Genomic DNA, 17,520 nt, shown 5'->3' with positions numbered 1-17,520 from the left:
CTGGGAGCTTTGGAAAGAAGCAATGCCAGGGAGGCTCACAGAAGATCTCCAGGTCCATTGTGGATACTAGTAGGGGTGAGAGAGACATTGAACTTGGAAGGGGCTTCCTTCTCTCTTCCATGGTTTGGCCTCCCATATCTGAAGGTCTGGAGTCTAAGTGGCTCACCTGATGCTTTTAGGCCCTGGGAAAACTGATTCATGCTGCCTCACACCACTCTGAAATTGTTTTTTAAAAGCCAGTCAAATGATGTGCTATGAGAGAATAGTTCTTCCTAATAGATAAGTGGACTTAGAAAGCCAAATTGATGTCAGAGGATGCTCAGTAAGTGTATGGGGTCAGAGCTAGAAGATGTCTTTAGGGAGATGCCTGCCTTGGTAGCCTAAGTATTCCTGTAAGTCAATCTGATATAGCCTGCCTCAAGTTTTTTTTATGCACTCTCCTTTTTTAGTGTTCCAAATGACCCCTTCAGGACTGATTGCACTGGTCTTTACAGCATAAAGTCCTTAGCTGCTTTAGGGAGAAAAAAAGAAGGAAATAAAGAAAAGGAAAAAAACCAAGCATTTATAGTCTGCTATGTGCCAGGCACTTTACAAATATCTCTTTCAATTCTCACAACAACTCTGAGAGGTAGTTGCTATTATTATCCCCCTGTGTCAGAGGGGGAAACTGAGACAGAGGTTTAGTGACTTGACCAGGGTAACACAGCTAGTAAGCACCTGAGACCAGAATTGAATTCAAGTCTTCCTGATCCTAGACCCAGGACTTTATCCACTGTACCATCTAATTGCCTCCAGAAGGGGCTAGTAGACACTAAGCCTCCATATAGCACATGGTGGCTTCAGATTTTCTCTTGGGACACAGCATAACTCAGCAGCAAAGGAAAGAAGCAATGAGTATAGGTGGCCTTCTTGGTTTTGTTAAGTCAATTCTCCCTTTCTTTTCCATCCCTTCAGAGCAATCCTGCCACATTCCCCTGTCAGCATGTCTCTCTCTCCCCTTGTACTAGTTCATGCTTTAACTTTGGTGATTTGGGGGTTTTCATCTGCCCTAGATATAGCTGTATCTAAAGAACTGGCATCTCTTTGAAGTGAGATGTTAGGCTCGCCTGTGTTCTGACTGGGGCCTTGATGTTGGTGGGAGTTGGAAGCCATGTGTTTGGATGCAGTGTCATTTAAAACAGGAAGAATAAGAAGAAAAAACACCTCTAGAAAACAGGTTTATAATCGTCATATTGAAGACTCAGTAAGAAAGAAAAAAGTGCCAGCTTGCCTTACAGCTTGCACATCCCTGGGCAGGTACCATAACAAGGTGGTGTTTGGGGATTTTAGCAGCATAGTATGTCACATATTTTTAGGCATGGGCAGCTTAATCTTTGGGGTGTCAGTTGATAAAGAGAACAGTAAGAATGCTGGAATAAAAGGAAAATATTATGTCAGTACTGTCAGATTGTGCATCTCTCCTGTAGGTGATGAAACTAATGTGGTAGAGTGGATAAAGTATACTCTGTTTTCTCATTGTCCCATGGACATGAATCCTTCCTGATCAGACTTATATAAGCTCTTTCAGGACAGGGAGCCAACAAAGAGTAGAACACTCAATAAAAATTTATTTAAAGGGAAGAGGGAACAAAAAAAGGAAAAGAAGTTCCTGGAATGTCACATTGCATTCCCTATAAGAAGTACTTCCAGTGGAAAAAGTGAAAACAGTCACCCTGATACTTTCTTGCAAGGTAAAATGTCAAATAGAAATCCCATATGAGTGTGAGCAAGCAGTTCCCTTCAGTCACCTGTCCTCCTGTCTCCATTTCTCCGGCTAACAAAGCCCTTGTCTGTCTCTACTGACAGTCCTTAGAACCTCACTGGTGTCTCTTTTCTGGTCTTGACAATATCTAGAAATCATTAAAGATTCTGTTCCACAGAGCTGTCTGTGTCCCCAGATGTGTTAAGAGTCGTCAGTCATGGTTAACACTGGGGCATTGAAGGCTTTGTACTTTGATGATTTTCTGTGTGTCAGAGTGAAGCAATGTTGTTTGCAGAGCTTGGGCATGGCACGTTATCACCAGACACACTCCCTGGCCGGGCGGGCGGGCAGGCCAGCTGACTAGCTGTTGCAGGGCCCTTCTGAGAAAACAGATCACTTCAAGGGAGCTGAAAGAGGCTGCTCGATTTGTAGATCAATTGGGGACACCATCACGAGATTGATGGCATCAGTTATTTGGATGGCATCAATTATTTGGAAGGCATTTTGGAGACATCTGAAAAAAAAAAAACCACCGGGTTTGGAGTCAAAGGTGCTTCGTTCAAATCCAGGTTCTGCCTCCTGTAAGACTTTGAGTAACCTCTTTGACTTGTCTGGGCTCCAGTTTCCTCAGCAGTAGAATGGGGGTGTTGAACTAGATGACTTCAAAAGACCCTTACAACTATAAATTATGATCCTGTAAGATGGCAGTATAGTCTAGTGACCAGAGCTTGAGCCTGAGGGCCAACTAGAAGACTAAGGAGGGCAGAGTGTCTGCTATGGAACTTTAATCAGGCTATTTTCCCATCAGGACTTTGATTATCACCAGTCAAACCATCAGTTATTAAAATACCTCTTTGTGCTAGATGCTAGGGATACAAGTACAAAGAAGGAGAATCTCTGGCCTTAAGGAACTTACATTCTGTCAGGGAAGATATGTACACCTACATATAAGGATGTACAAATGTATAAAAATTAAAATGAGGTAGATTTGGGGATGGAGAGGTACTTGTAGCTGGGGGGACCATGAAAGAACCCCATGAAGTGGAAGTGGAAGTAGAATTTGAGCTGGCTTTGAGGGAGACTAAAGATTCTAAGAGGCAGAGGTAAGGAAGATGTGCCCATCCTAAGTATGGGTCAATACCAAAAATCCTAACTTGGTGAATCCTCTTGGATTACCTTGGGTCGTATATCTCTAAAATTCTCTGTTGAGGCAAAACACAAATAAAGCAGGGGATAATTATCCCTGCCTTCCTTACAGTGAAGGCAAACCTACAATTAGATAATTGATCAAATCAGGTGTTTGAATACAGCAGCTCAACATTTCACCTGGATCTGTGGACCCACAATAACTTTTGAAGGAGGTGAGTAATTTTGATGAAATTGCTGAGGGGTCTCAGGGCACACATTTGATTTGTGATTCAGTATGCAATTTATAACGAAAGGGTAGCTAATAAAAATTTCCAAATGTATTCTGATTCTCTGGCTTTTTGTAGCTTTTCATAAAATGTTGGGTATGGAAAGAAGTTGCAAAGCTATGTGATTAATCTGAGTGAGGTAGACAATTCACAGATTAATATGATTAAAATGTTTTACCTTAGAATTTAAAATATGTGCAATCATTTTTTATTCTACTGTGTTATGGAAATGCTTGTTTTACTTCATAAGTTAAAAATAAAAAAAATTAAAGTACATTGAAATCGTTCAGCTTAGAAACAAATTCAATGCAGTAAACATTTACTGACTTGTCTTCATTGTACGAGGCACTGTGCTAAATGCTAGGGATACGAAGATGAAACAATACCTGCCCTCAAGAAATTTACATTCTACTGGAGTTTTTTCGGTATGTAGTCACTGAATTGACCATTTTAGAGTGTGGTTTTTTGGGGTCATGTTAATGACCAGTTTTGGCAGAGGTAACTAATGCTGGTCATGATTCTGATTGAATGGAAAGAGAACTAGACTAGAGTCAACTTACTTGGATTCCCATAACAGCTCTTTGGCAAAGTAGCTTCATGACCTTACACAAATCATTAAGTCTTGAGTTTATAAAATGGGGTTGGGGAAACTAAATGATCTCTAAGGTATAGAATGATAAAATGTCAAACCTTAGAGGAATCTCAGATCATCTAGATTGGTGTTTATCGGGTCCACACATTTTTAACCAACCCACAATAACACCTTCACTATCAAAGCCCTTTTCCTCCAAAAACAAAATTGGCTTTCTTTTCCTCTTTTTCCTCGGAAGCCTGCTCCTCCTGCCCTGGCTCCCATCCCATTCTATCTGACTTCCAAGTTCTCCAGTCCTTGAGCCACTGAGAGCCAGAGTATTTGGGATGAAACTGTGGAGGGTACAATGAGCTACGGTACAGAGATTAGGTTATTATACCAGGCTTGCACTTTAGTTCAGAATAGGAAACATTGACATGTAGTCCAACCCCTTCATTTTACCTCTCTAAAATTCTGTGGTTCTGTAACTACTCATTAATGTAGGTCAAAGAATCCCAAGCTCTTTGGAACAAAGGTGGATAGACAGCCAAAGTATGTACTAATAATAACAGTACATGGAAAAATCAGGACAGTTGCTTGGCAGGGCCATGCTGCCCCATTCCTATTTTAGAATCTCCTTTGTTAAAATATGGCACAAGGCTTTGAAGACATGTGGCATCCTACTTTAGATCAAAAGGGATCTCTTTGGTCGCATTCTGGAGGGCTATATTGTCTTGTGCAATCAAATGAGCAGCCCATGTATTTATATTCAGATGAATGCCCTTGTTGCAGTAGACAGCTGTCTGGGGGCATTTAACTCATTCAGATAGAGCACAGTGCAAATGAGGCCAAGGTCATAGGTTTAATCCTTATACTGGACAGTTTTCTTCACGGAGTAGGGGCAAAAAACAAAGAAATCCCACCATTCCATGATGAGGCCAGGGACTGTTGTATGCCCTTGATCTCCACTAATGGAGAGCGACAAAAAGTACATTCTCTACTGGTGATGGATAGGTCAACATCTTCATGAGTGGGTTGGCTCTATCTTAAGAACACTCACTACAGGAAATCAGACCTACAAAACAGAATTATTAGGGGATAGTCACATTATGAAGTAACCTTCACTGTATTGAAAGATTGCTTTAAATATTGGTTCCATTTAATGGCAACACCCTCTACCAACTCAGAACACAAAATTATAACCCATCCATGACTTAGTAAATAAGTCTTGCCTGAGGTATGTATAAGTTAAGTGAGTCAGAGGTGAGATTCAAATCCAGGTCTTCCTGACTCCAAGCCCACCACTCAATTTACAACACCTAGCTACCTCTACAATACACGTAGGGCATTGAAAATGTTAACTTCTGTCTACCAAAATAAAGTTTACATATAGCTTTTTAAGAACACTTCCACTTGGCGAAATGGCATCCATGTGTAATTGTTTTGCCAAGTTAAAAAGGCACGGTCATTTAAATGGGGAATCCTCGGTGGCCTAATAAAGTATTCAGCCATTATGTTACAAGGGAGACTCTCCTGGCTTCCCCTGTCCCCAGAAGATACTCTTAGGCCACCTGCACCTACAGGAAAGAAGTCTATGTACCAACAAAATCAGCAGTGTGAACAGTGAAAGCAAGCAATTATTGTGCACCCTTTTTTTCCTCCCCAAACCCTTCCTGGTAAGACGCTTTAGTAAAAAAAAGAAAAAGTAGGCACATTCTCCTCACATATTCTGTTTGTAGAATCATGGAACATTAGCGTTCTCTTTCAGGTTCTAAAGAATGGGGCACTACTTCACAATGGACTCCCCCACACACAACAGGAAGTGTCTGAATAACAGGAAGCCATCCACATTAGAGAGTAATGGTGTATTTGGGGGTTTGGAGTCTTTCCTCCTTCCTTTCCCCACCCCTTTCTTTGTGAAGGGAATCCTATCCTGTGACTTGGATGTTCAGATTTAATGTGCATCCAATGACTCATGAAGCCTGATTTAAACCACAGAGTGTCAGCACAAGACAGCAAGGAGCCCCCACTGGAAGGGGAGTTCTCTTCAGATATTTGTTTCATGAGATCGTCATGTTATCCAGGAGTAGCAGTAGTAGCAGCAGCAGCAGCAGTAGCAGTAGGAGGAGGAGGCAGAGCAGTGGTAGTAGTATCAATAATGATGATGAAGACAATTAATGATAACTGACATTTATATAGCCCTTACTAGGTTCCAGGCACTGTGCCAGACACTTCACAATCATTATGTCATTTGATCTTCACAACAGCCCTGGGAAGTGGGTACTATTATTATCCGCATCTTACAGATGAGAAACTGAGGCAAACAGAGATTAAGTGACTTGCCCAGGGTCACACAGGTAGTCAGTGTCTAAAGGTGGGTTTGAATTCAGGCCTTCCTAACCCCCGACCCAGTGCTCTATCCATTGCCACACTTACGTGCTCCATCCAGGTGAGGCAGAAGTATTGATTCCACAGAGAGGACCCCAATTTCAGAATTGCCAATGCCATGGTCAGTCCAGTACCCTTGGGTATGGGCAGAACTTTTCATTTTTCCAAATATTTTCATGTGCGTGTGATCTTATTCAGTCCTCAAAACACACCCATGAGATAAAAAAAAAGTAGTGCAGGTGGGTGTTACTGCTATATACTACCTTCCTCATTATGTTATTGGAAGGAAGGCACCTGTACGCTGTGGAGCACCAGATAAATGTTGTGGGCTGTTTAACAGATAAAGAACGAAGTTCAGCAGGTAGCCCTGGCCTGAGGCTTCACAGGGAGCTGGGACTTTGACTCCTGGACCCTCCTCTTCTTGGTTTCTTTCACACTCAGTTCACAAACGTTTGTAGTGTGTGCCCAGCACTGAACAGGGTGCTTTTTTAGGCACAGTTCAATGGGACAAAGTATGCCTACTAAATGTGCCCACATCCGTCTGTTCCTGCCTAGGTAAAAGCCACCATGGTGACATAAAGACTTTGCTCCCCTTGGAGATGTCTCATGGATCACATTTTGGAAAGCAGACACTCCTGCCTGTGGGTGACAATGGAGTTCACTTTCACATTCTTGTTTCCTTTAAAGAATGTGTCATTAGGCAAAGGAAGTGGGGGGGGGGAGTGGGTTTTAGTTATTCTTGTGTTTTCCTGTTGTCTCTGGTTTCTTCCCTTTCCTTAGTCAGCCATTCGTGGAGCTTATAGGAAACGTTGATAACTGTGAAGTATGGGATTGTAAGTGAAAAAGTCAAATCCTCAGGTGTTTTTATGATAGACCTTAACCTATAGTGCCAACGTAAGAGATATCTAGGCAGAGAGCCCTTCCTCTTTGCCAAACTTCACATTATTCAATCCATTTTGTTGCCAAATTGATATTCCTGAAACTGTTCTCCTATCCCCTCAAGGCAAACAAAAATTCCAGGGTTTGACATTTAATGTAGCTTTCCAGATTTGAGATTTCATATTACACCCCCTCCACCCCCACTCCGTTCATCTGTCACAAACTCTGTTGCTCTGCCATTCCCATCTCCATCATTTGGAATCTCTAGCTCCCTCCAAGGCTATTTTGGGTACCACTTCCTCTATTAAGCATTTCCTGATGCTTTCAGTTCTTAGTGATCATTTCTCCTGCCCCTAAAATTACTTTGTCTCTATTTTATATTTCTTTATCTATGTACACACTACATTCCCAACTCTTCCCTCTCTACTGTAAGTTCCTTAATGGTAGGGATTATTTCCTCTGTAACCCCAGTGTCTAGCACAGGGGCTTTATGTGACAGGCACTTAATACATGCTTGCATTGAACTGTCTTTTGAGGACCTAATTCAAGCTTAGTGTGATGCCAGCTGTCAGTGGAGAGAACAAGAAAAAAGGACAAGGTTCTTTCCCTGGAGAAGCTTACAATCTGTTTGGGGAGATAAGACTAGCACACTTGAAACAAAGAATAGTACAAGAAACAATATGTTTGTGCTATATGGCATAGCCAGGCTTAGCCCCCAAAAGGCAACTAGGTTGTACGTTAAACAAAACCTTGGGCCCGGAGTCAAGAAAACGAATTCAAATCCAACCTCGGACACTTACTAGCTGTGTGACCCTGGGCAAGTCATTTAACTCTGCCTCAGTTTCCTCAGCTGTAAAATGGGAATCATGGTAGCACCTCCTTCCCAGGATTGTTGCAAGAATCAGATGAAATAATTTTGTAAATTTGTAAAATGCTTAGCACAGCGCCTGGCATATAGTAGGCCCTGTATTAAAATGCCTATTCACTTTCCCTCCCTCCCAAAGAAGAGATACCAGGATGTACCCATCTTCCCTCTTTGCAAATGTGTGGAACCCTATATAATATTGGATTTGATTAATATGTCGATTAGTTTTGCCAAACTCCTTTTTGTCTTTTTTAATTTTTAAAAATTCTTTATAAGGACTGACTCGGAAGGATGAGAAAGGAATATATTGGAAAATGAAGGTTATATAAAAACAAAAACATAATTAAAAAGTCAAATAAGTAGTATGGTGCCGTGGGGGTACAAGGGAAAGGAAGATCCATCACCACTGGGTAGAATAACAGTAATGGCAATAAGAGCTGGCATTTATATGGTACTTTTCATGTTTTATTTCATTAAACAATGAGTCAGGGCAGGCTTCATGCAGGAGGTGAGATCTGAGCAGGACTGTTAAGGGCAGGTCCAAGTTAGCGAGGCTGAAAGGGGAAGACGTGTCGATGAAAAACAGTGGCCTTCCAGAAAGAAATTCTCATGCAGACAACAGTCTGCCACAGCATTAGGCCCAGATTATGCTAGGTTACATATTTAGGCTTACAGCCTCTCCTGGGAATCAGAGTACTTTCTGATATATTTTCATTTAACAGTAAAAAAAAAAAATCAACCAAAGGGGTATGAATTCCACAGCTGCTCCTATTTTCACATCACTTCTGGAATTTCTTCCTAGAGATCAGAATTTTTCTGTGTAAAATAATGCTGGCTCAGAGGTGGGGTTTTTTTCTTTTCCACAAAGCCCATTTAAAAAAAATTGACCACTTAGGTATTTTTTTCCAAGGCACCATTTTGATAGGTGGACATGCCTCAAGATTTGGGGACCAGCGTGTCTGAATCGCTAGGTTTGATTGCGGAAGAAAGAGCTGACATGTTTCAAAAATGGTGCATCCTAAGATTATTCCCATGAATGTTATTAATTGGCCAAATGGTCACTGTCTTTTACACCCTGGTCTTGCTTGGGAAGGATATAACTTCAGTGTTCACAGTGGCCGATTGAAGTAGCTTGTCTTAGATCTTCACACACCTGCCTTCATAAGATCATAGGGCTGGAGCTGGGAGGGATCCTGTGGGTTCTCCAAGCCAATCCCCTCAATTGACAGCTGCAGAAACTGTCAAATGTGCCAGGAACTGTCCTGTTTGTTCCTCACAACACCCATTTTACAGATGTGGAAACTGAGGCAGATGGCGGTTAAGCGACTTGCCCAGGGTCACACAGTAAATGTCTGAGACCGTATTTGACCTCAGGTCTTCCTTACTCTAGGCTCAACACTCTAAGCCCAAGGTCTCTTCTAACTTCAAATTCCTAATTCTGTGAATCTATTCCACATGAGTAAGTTAAACGATGGTATTCAATATGAGCCCTGTAAGAATTCACAGGAGGGTGAAGGCTGGAGCTTTACACGTAAGAAAACTGAAGCCCAGGGAGGTTCCTCTCCTCCTCCTGGAGACGTTTCCAAGTTCACATAGCCAGTAAGTGGCAGGGCTGAGATTACAACCCAGGTCTCCTGCTAATGCTACTTCAGTGTTCTTTCCAGGGTGCTATTCTGCTTCTAGCCAAAGAAGGCTGAGTAAGATTTGTATCAGTAAAAAGGAGAGGCAAAAGGAAGAATGTGAATGAATCAACAGAGGACGGAGCAATCATGTATGTTCTTAAAACAATAAAGAAACTGGCACCTTTTGAATAAATAGAAGGTTCTTGTTTCTCCCTCCCATCTCCCTTCTCCTCTTTACTCAGGTGACCTTCTTCCTCTCCGTAACATTTAGCTTGGCTAGGATAGCTCAGTGGAGAGAGTCCTAGGCCTGAAGTCAAGAAGACCTGAGTTCAAATTTGGCCTTATGGGACTTTGGGCAGGTCCGTTAAAATAAAAAACAACCCTGTTTGCCTCAGTTTCCTTACCCATAAAATGGGAATAATGATACCTATTTGTTGTTCTGAGACTCAAATGAGATAATAATTGTAAAGTACTTAGCATAGTGCCTAGCACATAGTAAGCACTATATAAATGTTTGTTATTATTACAGAGGGTACAAAAGTCCTTTTGTATAGGAGTATTCTGGTTTTGGACTGGAGAACAGCATCAGAAGTCATGGGACTAGTGTCACAATGAAAAAACTATTACCAAATTCCATACAGGTACATTTTGCTTTACCTGACTTGGAAGCTGGCATTGCAAATCACATCATCACAAATGCAACAGGGGAGCTGGCTTTGCTGAAGGAACCTTATGGGAAGTCCCTGTTTTTTTATTTTGTAAAACAAATATATTTATCTACTTTTTGAATCCAAATGAGGTAATGTGCCTAAACAGCAGAGAGTTAAATGTGTATGTAGAGTAAGCTACTTTGATTTAGCATAAAACAAGGTACAGTCTTTGAAATGGCCATTTCATGTGAAGGAAACAACAGCTAGCTGTGTCTGTCAACTAACTTCCACCCCTTAGCCAGGATTAAGTCCAGAAATAAAACCTGATTTAAAAAAAAAAAAGGAATTCAGTCAGCCAGTTATTGTGCTGAATTTTGACTATTTGAATTGGGGTTTCCTACAAGGCAGGAGGGGTGTGTAAGTTAAATGCTTTACAAGGCCAAGGAATTCAGTGAAACTGTCCAGCAGCTGCTGGAATCTGTTCTAAGATGGGAGGATTTTATAGGAAAGCATAAACTTGCCTGGGAACTTCCCAACCTGATCCACTGCTGTGTTTGACTGGCCCTAAAAATTTTTGTGTGTTAAAAAAGAAAAATGCAGTTTGATGAACTAAAAACACACAGGCCTTTCATACATGCCTTTAGCAGATGTGGAATTCAGAACCGGGGCCAGCAGCTCTTGTGCTAATGGGGGACCGAGTTTAATGAGCTAATTAAGACAGTTTTATACATCAGGCTTCTCCAGCATTAGCTGAAGCACTTAAGGTTTTTTGTATCCTCAATGTGAACCTTGACCCCTGTCCTCTAAGGTCAAATAGTTTCTCACACTGGAGCCCAGCTCCTTCCCTTTGGTGACTTCACTAAGCCTATTATAGAGATGAATAAACTGGGAATAAACTCCCTCTGTCTTATCTCAGCAGTTACCTGCTCACACCATATTTGTCTGCATCTGTCTGCCAGGGTTAAGCCAGGTTACACTGAGCTCTTCTCTATGAAAAAGGACAGCCTGAATTTAAAGCTACCTTCTATTTTCATGCCCCTTAAAATTCTCCTAAATAAATGTCTCCCTCTTAAGAGTTTTCAGATGTGGCCTCAGAATACAGTAAAACCCCATTAATCTGGGCCTCACTAAAATGGATTTAGCATAGTTCGTTTAAACGGGCAGAATTAAAGCCTGTCTGTGTGCTGCTCTGAAAATTGGGTGTGTATGCCAAGGAAATAAATGGCATAAAGTAGATTGCAAGAGGAAATGTTTATAACCTGCCCACAAGAACAAACTGTTTTCCCACCGTTTGTTAAGCACGTGGTAGATCCTTGATAAGTACTTATTGAATTGAAGTACTAATGGGGAACTGAGTTTAATGAGCAAATTAAGACAATTTATACCTCTTGACTTCCCTTGCTTTAATTTAGAAACAACCATTTACATAGAGACAATAGATCTGTTCATTACAAATTATTTCTACATATTAATAAAAGCACACCCTCAGGAAACCCCTCTGTTGACCAACAATATTGTCAACCTTCTTACAGTTAAGACACTTGAAGGCATACATTTGAAAGTAATAAAACTACATTTTGAAAAAATATGTAATTCAGATTTACCATTCATTCAAATAGAATTTCCTTCAGATAGTCCAATTAAGTTTGTATTGGCACAAGTATTGTGCTGGCAAAAGTGAATAGCTTACTGAATTTGAAATCAGGAGACTTTGTGTTTGAAACTTCCTTCTGATGCTTGCTATACTGTGTGACCCTGAGCAAGTTCCTTAATTTCTCCAAGCCTCAGTTCTCTATCTGTAAAATGGGAGTAATAATAACCATAATAGCTACATTAGTAGCGTGATGAGGCTTAAATGAGAACATGTTTATCAAGTACCTTGCAGTCTTGAATGCCCTATAAAAATACCAGCTATTTGGTAAGTAGTATTAGAGTTTATGGAAAGAGTAAACAGGACTATTCCCCCTGGGGAAAAAAAAAACAAAGGGAGTGAGAGATTCGGTGCCACAGAGAATGAACATTGACCAAATCATTTGTAAACCTCAGCTCTTCTGGTCGAATAATTGAAGCTCCTGTGTCTTGTCAGTTTGAATACCCCGTGACCTTAGACTGGAGCTTCTGTGGAAAAGATTGGGAATGTGATCCCTCTGGGCACAGTCCTCCAAGATACAGCTGCTCTTTCTCTTTGCACACTGGATTTTGTGGTCCTTTCTCAGCCTTCCATTCTTCAGACTGTCCAACAACTTTGCTACCACATAAGAGAGTCAGGAGCTTGTCTGATTTTTTGTGCTGCATAGAAACTGCTCATGAATCAAAAATGGAAAAGCACCCGTTTCGTGGATATGAACTTTTTTTTTAATTATAGTATAAAGAGAAAGAGGAAAGATCCCTAGACCTGAAACTCAGGGAAAAGCTAATTTAATGCCAGTTCTACCAATATAGCTCTGTGAGCTTAGGCGAGTAGTGTGACACAGGAGACCCTCTGGCTTTGTAATCAAATCTCTAAGCTAATTGCTAATAGCTAACATTTTATAGCTCTTTCAGGTTTGCAAAGTGCTTTTCCTATATTATCTCATTCAATCCTCACAACAACCTATGAGGTGCATGCTGTGATCACCATTTTAGAGATGAGGAGCCTGAGGCAAAGAATGACCAAGTGACTTGTCCGGGATCACACAGCTAGTAAGAGTCTGACATAGGAATAGAACTCAGGTCTTTCTGACTCCACTCCCATCACTCTACCATGCTGCCTAGTTTTTAACATTATAATCTTCTGACATCCCAGGGACTCAATTTCCTCTTCTGTAAAGCAAGTGGCCTAGTGAACTTTAAGGTCCGTTCCAGTTCTGACATTCTGTGGTTCTACAGTTTAAGCACCATGAAAGTCTTATGAACCTGTGATGGTTACCGTGAGGCAATCTGGCCCTAACTGTCTTTACATATACCGCACTGAAGGACTGCTCTCCGGGGGAGGGGCGGCGTAAGTGATGTTGATGGAGAAGAGGGAGATATCTGTAGCCAAAACACTGACATGAGATATGACTGCTGTGGAGCTCACAGTTCCTGAGATGAAAAGGAAAAGAAAATTCTCCTACCTTTCTTCTACAGATGACCATACATTCACTGACTGTCATTTCCTTATGAACTGTTGAAAAGGGGCTTAAGATACTGTCAGTCAATCTGTTCATCACAGTTATTTCAGATTCACCAAGTCTGCGTGTCCTAACTGGATTAGGAGCTCCAAGGCCAGTTATGAAAATACAATTGTTTTATATGAATTCATAAAACTGTAGGATTTTACAACTGGGAGAAACCACAAAAATCTCTTGCAAACATTTTTTGAACAACTGGAGTAAGGCAAAACCCTAGATACTCTTTGGATTCCATTCCCCATCATCATAGCCCTGTACCAGGTGCCTTCTCCCTTCCCCCACCATTTTAATCTTCCTTTTGTATGTTGGATTCCTCTCTTTAGATTGTAAGCTCGTTCAGAGCAGGGGGCCCTCTTTTCTTTTCTTATTTGCATCCCTCAAGCTTACCCCATAGTATCTGGCACAAAATAGATGATTATAAATGTTGCATTATATTGTAGGGAATGGTGTGTACAAAGGCAAGGAGCAGAAATGTGTGGGGTATATAGGTGGACAATGGGCTCTATTGGTTAAACCATAGAAAGTGTAGGGTGGGTCATTGATTTAGCACACTGGAAGAGTCCTTAGAGACAGACAGACAGACAGACAGACAGATAGATAGATAGATAAGATCATCTATTCCAACCCTTAGATTTTACCGAAGTGAAAAAATGAGGAGTTAAGATAAGAAAGGACTGGCCCAGAGTCACACTGATAATAAATAGCAAAGCCAAGATTCAAACCCAGATCCTCAAGTTCAACACTCTCTCCATTGTAACACACCGATTACTGAATATGAGATGAAACTGGGAAGGTAGCTTTAAGTCAGATTTTGGAGAGCCTCTAATGGCCCACAAAGAAGTTTGAAATTCATTCAGTGGATAATGGGGGGCCATTGAAAGCTTTTGATCAGAGGAGACATGGCCAGTTCTATATGTAGAGGAGACACGGCCACTTCTATATGTAAAGAAGATAAGTCCGGCTGGCAGAAGTGTGAAGGACGGATTATAGGGGGCAAAGAGGAGAAGCCGGGAGAATTACTAGAAGGCTTTTTCCATAGTTCACAAAGGTAATACTGAGGATGATAGTAGTAGGGATTAAGAGAAAGGGACAGTTCTGAAAAATGGACAGAGAGAAGTGAAGTATGGCAGAGGAGACAATAGAGTGTCCTGACTGAAATTGAGGATCCTGGAAGAGAAGCTAAATAAAGTAAGCAGCCAGAATGTGGAAAGTTTTGAATGCTAGGGTAAATAGTTTGCCCTAAATGTTTTGAGACTTTTTATTTTAGTTTTTAGATCTGGAAGACCCTGCAGTTGAAGAAACTGTCTCGGGGAATAATTTTCCCTTGTATCCTTGAACTCTGAGTAGGATTGCCCAAGAGAAGGGGGAGAACAGGGCCAGGTGAGCCAGAGGGACCCAGAGTGTAGATTAACAGTCATTATAGAACTAAAGCAGGAAACATTCCTCCTGAATCAAATCTGGGGCCTCCCGAAGCAAGCTGAAGTGATTGGAGGAGGCAGCCTTGGCTAACAGCTGCACAGCGATGGGGAAAGCACATGGTGCCCCTCCTAAAGGCAAGAGGGAGAGAATGTGAGGAGGGAATGTAATAGGACAAAGTACTATTCTTCAGCAGTGAATAGAATTATAGCTTCCCCAGCTCCCACCCACTCTCACTGCCCCCTCAGCTCCTGGGATTGTGAACACCATATGTGTGCTTATGTAAGGCCAGCCCTAGGCAGCTCCCCCTTCTCTCCAAGGGGTCCCCCTACTTCCTACTGAGCAAAAACAGCCTCTCTTCTTGCCAGCCTGCCCAGGAGGCAAGACATGCCATTTTGGAGGCTGTCAGGAGCCTGTCACAAAGCTTGTTGGCAAAGCTGGAATGAAGCATTTGTCCACTGTTGGCAGAGTTTAAAGATTACACCCTCCCCCCTCCCATGTGTGTTACTGTCCACCTGAGGCTTTTAGGCTTTCCCACATGTTGAAAAGTCTTATCCTATTCTTCCCCATATGTGGTGCCCTGGGCAGCTGCCTCTCTCACCTATTCCTGGCATTGCTTAGTCATCTGCCAGTATTATAAAATTTCCCAGCCCGGCTTTGAAGAAAGCTAGGCAGAGGCCTAGTGGGGTTCTCAAGTGAGCATTCCCATCTCTATTCCAGGAACTGACACCAGGTGGGAAGAAGAGGACCAATAAAGGAGTCACCCTTTTTGTTGGGCCTCACAAGTGAGATGGCTCAGACTCAGCAGAAAAAAAATTACTGCTGTACAGATGTTCCTGACATTGCATCATAATCTGTGTCCCTAGAAGGTTATACAGGATCAGAAATTTGTCCAAGGGGTTTGGTTTTCTTACTAGTTTGGGGTTTTTTATTATTAGACTGACATTCACATTTCCGAAATGCTTTCCTTTCATTTCTGATCTATTCAAATTTTTCTCCACACTCTAGCTTTAAGTTCCTCTTTCCCCCCAGTCTCCTATGCAATTGAACATAGATTAAGAACCTCAAAAAAATTAAGTTCAGTCTCCTCAAAGCAGGGAAAGCAGAGGGAACAAGGACAACTCAAAGAGTAACAGGAAAGTGCTGGAGAGGAAATTATCCCATTACTCTCTGGAGAGCATGATAGACTCTGGTTGCAATAGAGAAAGATAAGAAGAGCTTATCTTAATGGAACCTTTTTTGATTAAATATACTTCATTATAGCAGTAATTTATATTACAGTTTTCAAAGCACTTTCATATGTGTTAGCTTACTGGAATCTTATAACAGCCCCACGACATACATGGAATAAGCATTATTAGCCCCATTACACAGATGAAGTGGTTAAGGGAATTAATTGCCTCCGATTTATATTAGTGACTCAGTGCTGGAGCAAGGAGTAGAATCTAGATCTCACAACTACTGATGCAGTGCTCTTTCTACTCTATATACCTCCAAAAATTACCTCAAGCCGAAATACCTGTCCCTCCTCTTTGTCTTTCCCACTCCCTACTCCGACTGATTTGGGTGTAAACTTTCTGCCCCTCTTAGACCCTAGTGAGTCTTATGAGTGAACAAAAGAAAGAGTCAGGAAGACAACAACTGAAGGCCGTGATGAGCCCTTTTAACCATAGAACAAAAGGGATAGAATGAAATTATGATGGGGGATTTAGGTTAGACTTAAAAAGAATTTCCCGTTGTTGTTCAGTGGTGTCTGACTCTCTTTGACTCTATTTGGGGTTTTCTTAGCAAAGATACTGGAGTGGTTGCCATTTTCTTCTCCAGCTCATTTGATGGATGAGGCAACTGAGACAAACAAGGTTAAGCGACTTGCCCAGGATTGCACAACTAGTAAGTGTCAGAAGCCAGATTTAAACTCAGGAAGATAAGTCTTCTGACTCCAGGCCTAGTACCTGGTCCATCAGGCCACCTAGCTGCCCTTGAATGTCCCTGTGCTTAGGGATAATTGGTGACCAAGGGAGACTATAGAGGAGAGCTTTAAATCAGTCATTCTCTAATAGAATGTTATACTCATAAGGGCAGGGACTAGTTTCTATTTTGACTTCCTAGGTCAACATGTAGTATTTGACAAATAGTTGTTGGTTGATTACTTGTTTTGGAAAAAACTGCTTGGAGCACCTCAAGTGTAACATAAATCTATTGATGCCTTTTATCAGGGTGAGGAGGAATGTTTTCAGTGGGAAGATAACCCTTCTGGAGTTGGGGAAAAAGGAATATTTGTGCTGCTCTGGGGCAGACAGCAGGGCTGGGATTGGAAATTGCATTTTAAGAACACTGTGCTCACCAATTTGTTCATCAGTGAGCTTCCCTGATTGTAGCATCCAAGCCTGGAGCGAGGTCTTCTTGCTCATTAGAGAATGATCTAGATGCCAGCAGCCTCTTGTTGTCAGCATCACACACTGAGTGAAGAATGCCTCTCAGATGTCATGCCCCTCAGCGATGAGAACCCCCTGCCTGCCTCTGAGGCAGGCCTGACACCTGTCAGGCATCATCTTTGCTCTGCGGGGCTCCGTGTAGTAAAAGAGATTGTGTGGTGTCCTACAAAGGACCATGCCCCAAGTCAGGAGATACGGTCTCAGATTCTGGCTCCGAGGCTTTCTACCTGTGGGACAATAAGCAAGTGATTCCACCTCTCCAGGACCATTTTTCTCACTTCCAACGTCGATAGGAATACTCTCACACTCCCTTCCTCTCAAACTCGTTGTGAGGAACGTCCTCAGTAAAACACGATGCAAGTGCGACATTATGATTAATGACTGTA

At 41.8% G+C, this 17,520-nt stretch overlaps 1 protein-coding gene across 1 annotated transcript in view; it reads left to right on the top strand.

Moving 5' to 3' along the window:
* HS6ST1 (heparan sulfate 6-O-sulfotransferase 1) overlaps positions 1-17,520 on the top strand; it is a 294,236-nt gene that overhangs the window by 173,750 nt on the left and 102,966 nt on the right. The gene's annotated exons all lie outside the window — the stretch shown is intronic.

The sequence above is a fragment of the Trichosurus vulpecula genome, chromosome 2 (genome assembly GCF_011100635.1).
Source record: "Trichosurus vulpecula isolate mTriVul1 chromosome 2, mTriVul1.pri, whole genome shotgun sequence".
NCBI classification, from domain to species: domain Eukaryota; kingdom Metazoa; phylum Chordata; class Mammalia; order Diprotodontia; family Phalangeridae; genus Trichosurus; species Trichosurus vulpecula.
This window is presented reverse-complemented; position numbering and strand designations above follow the sequence as displayed.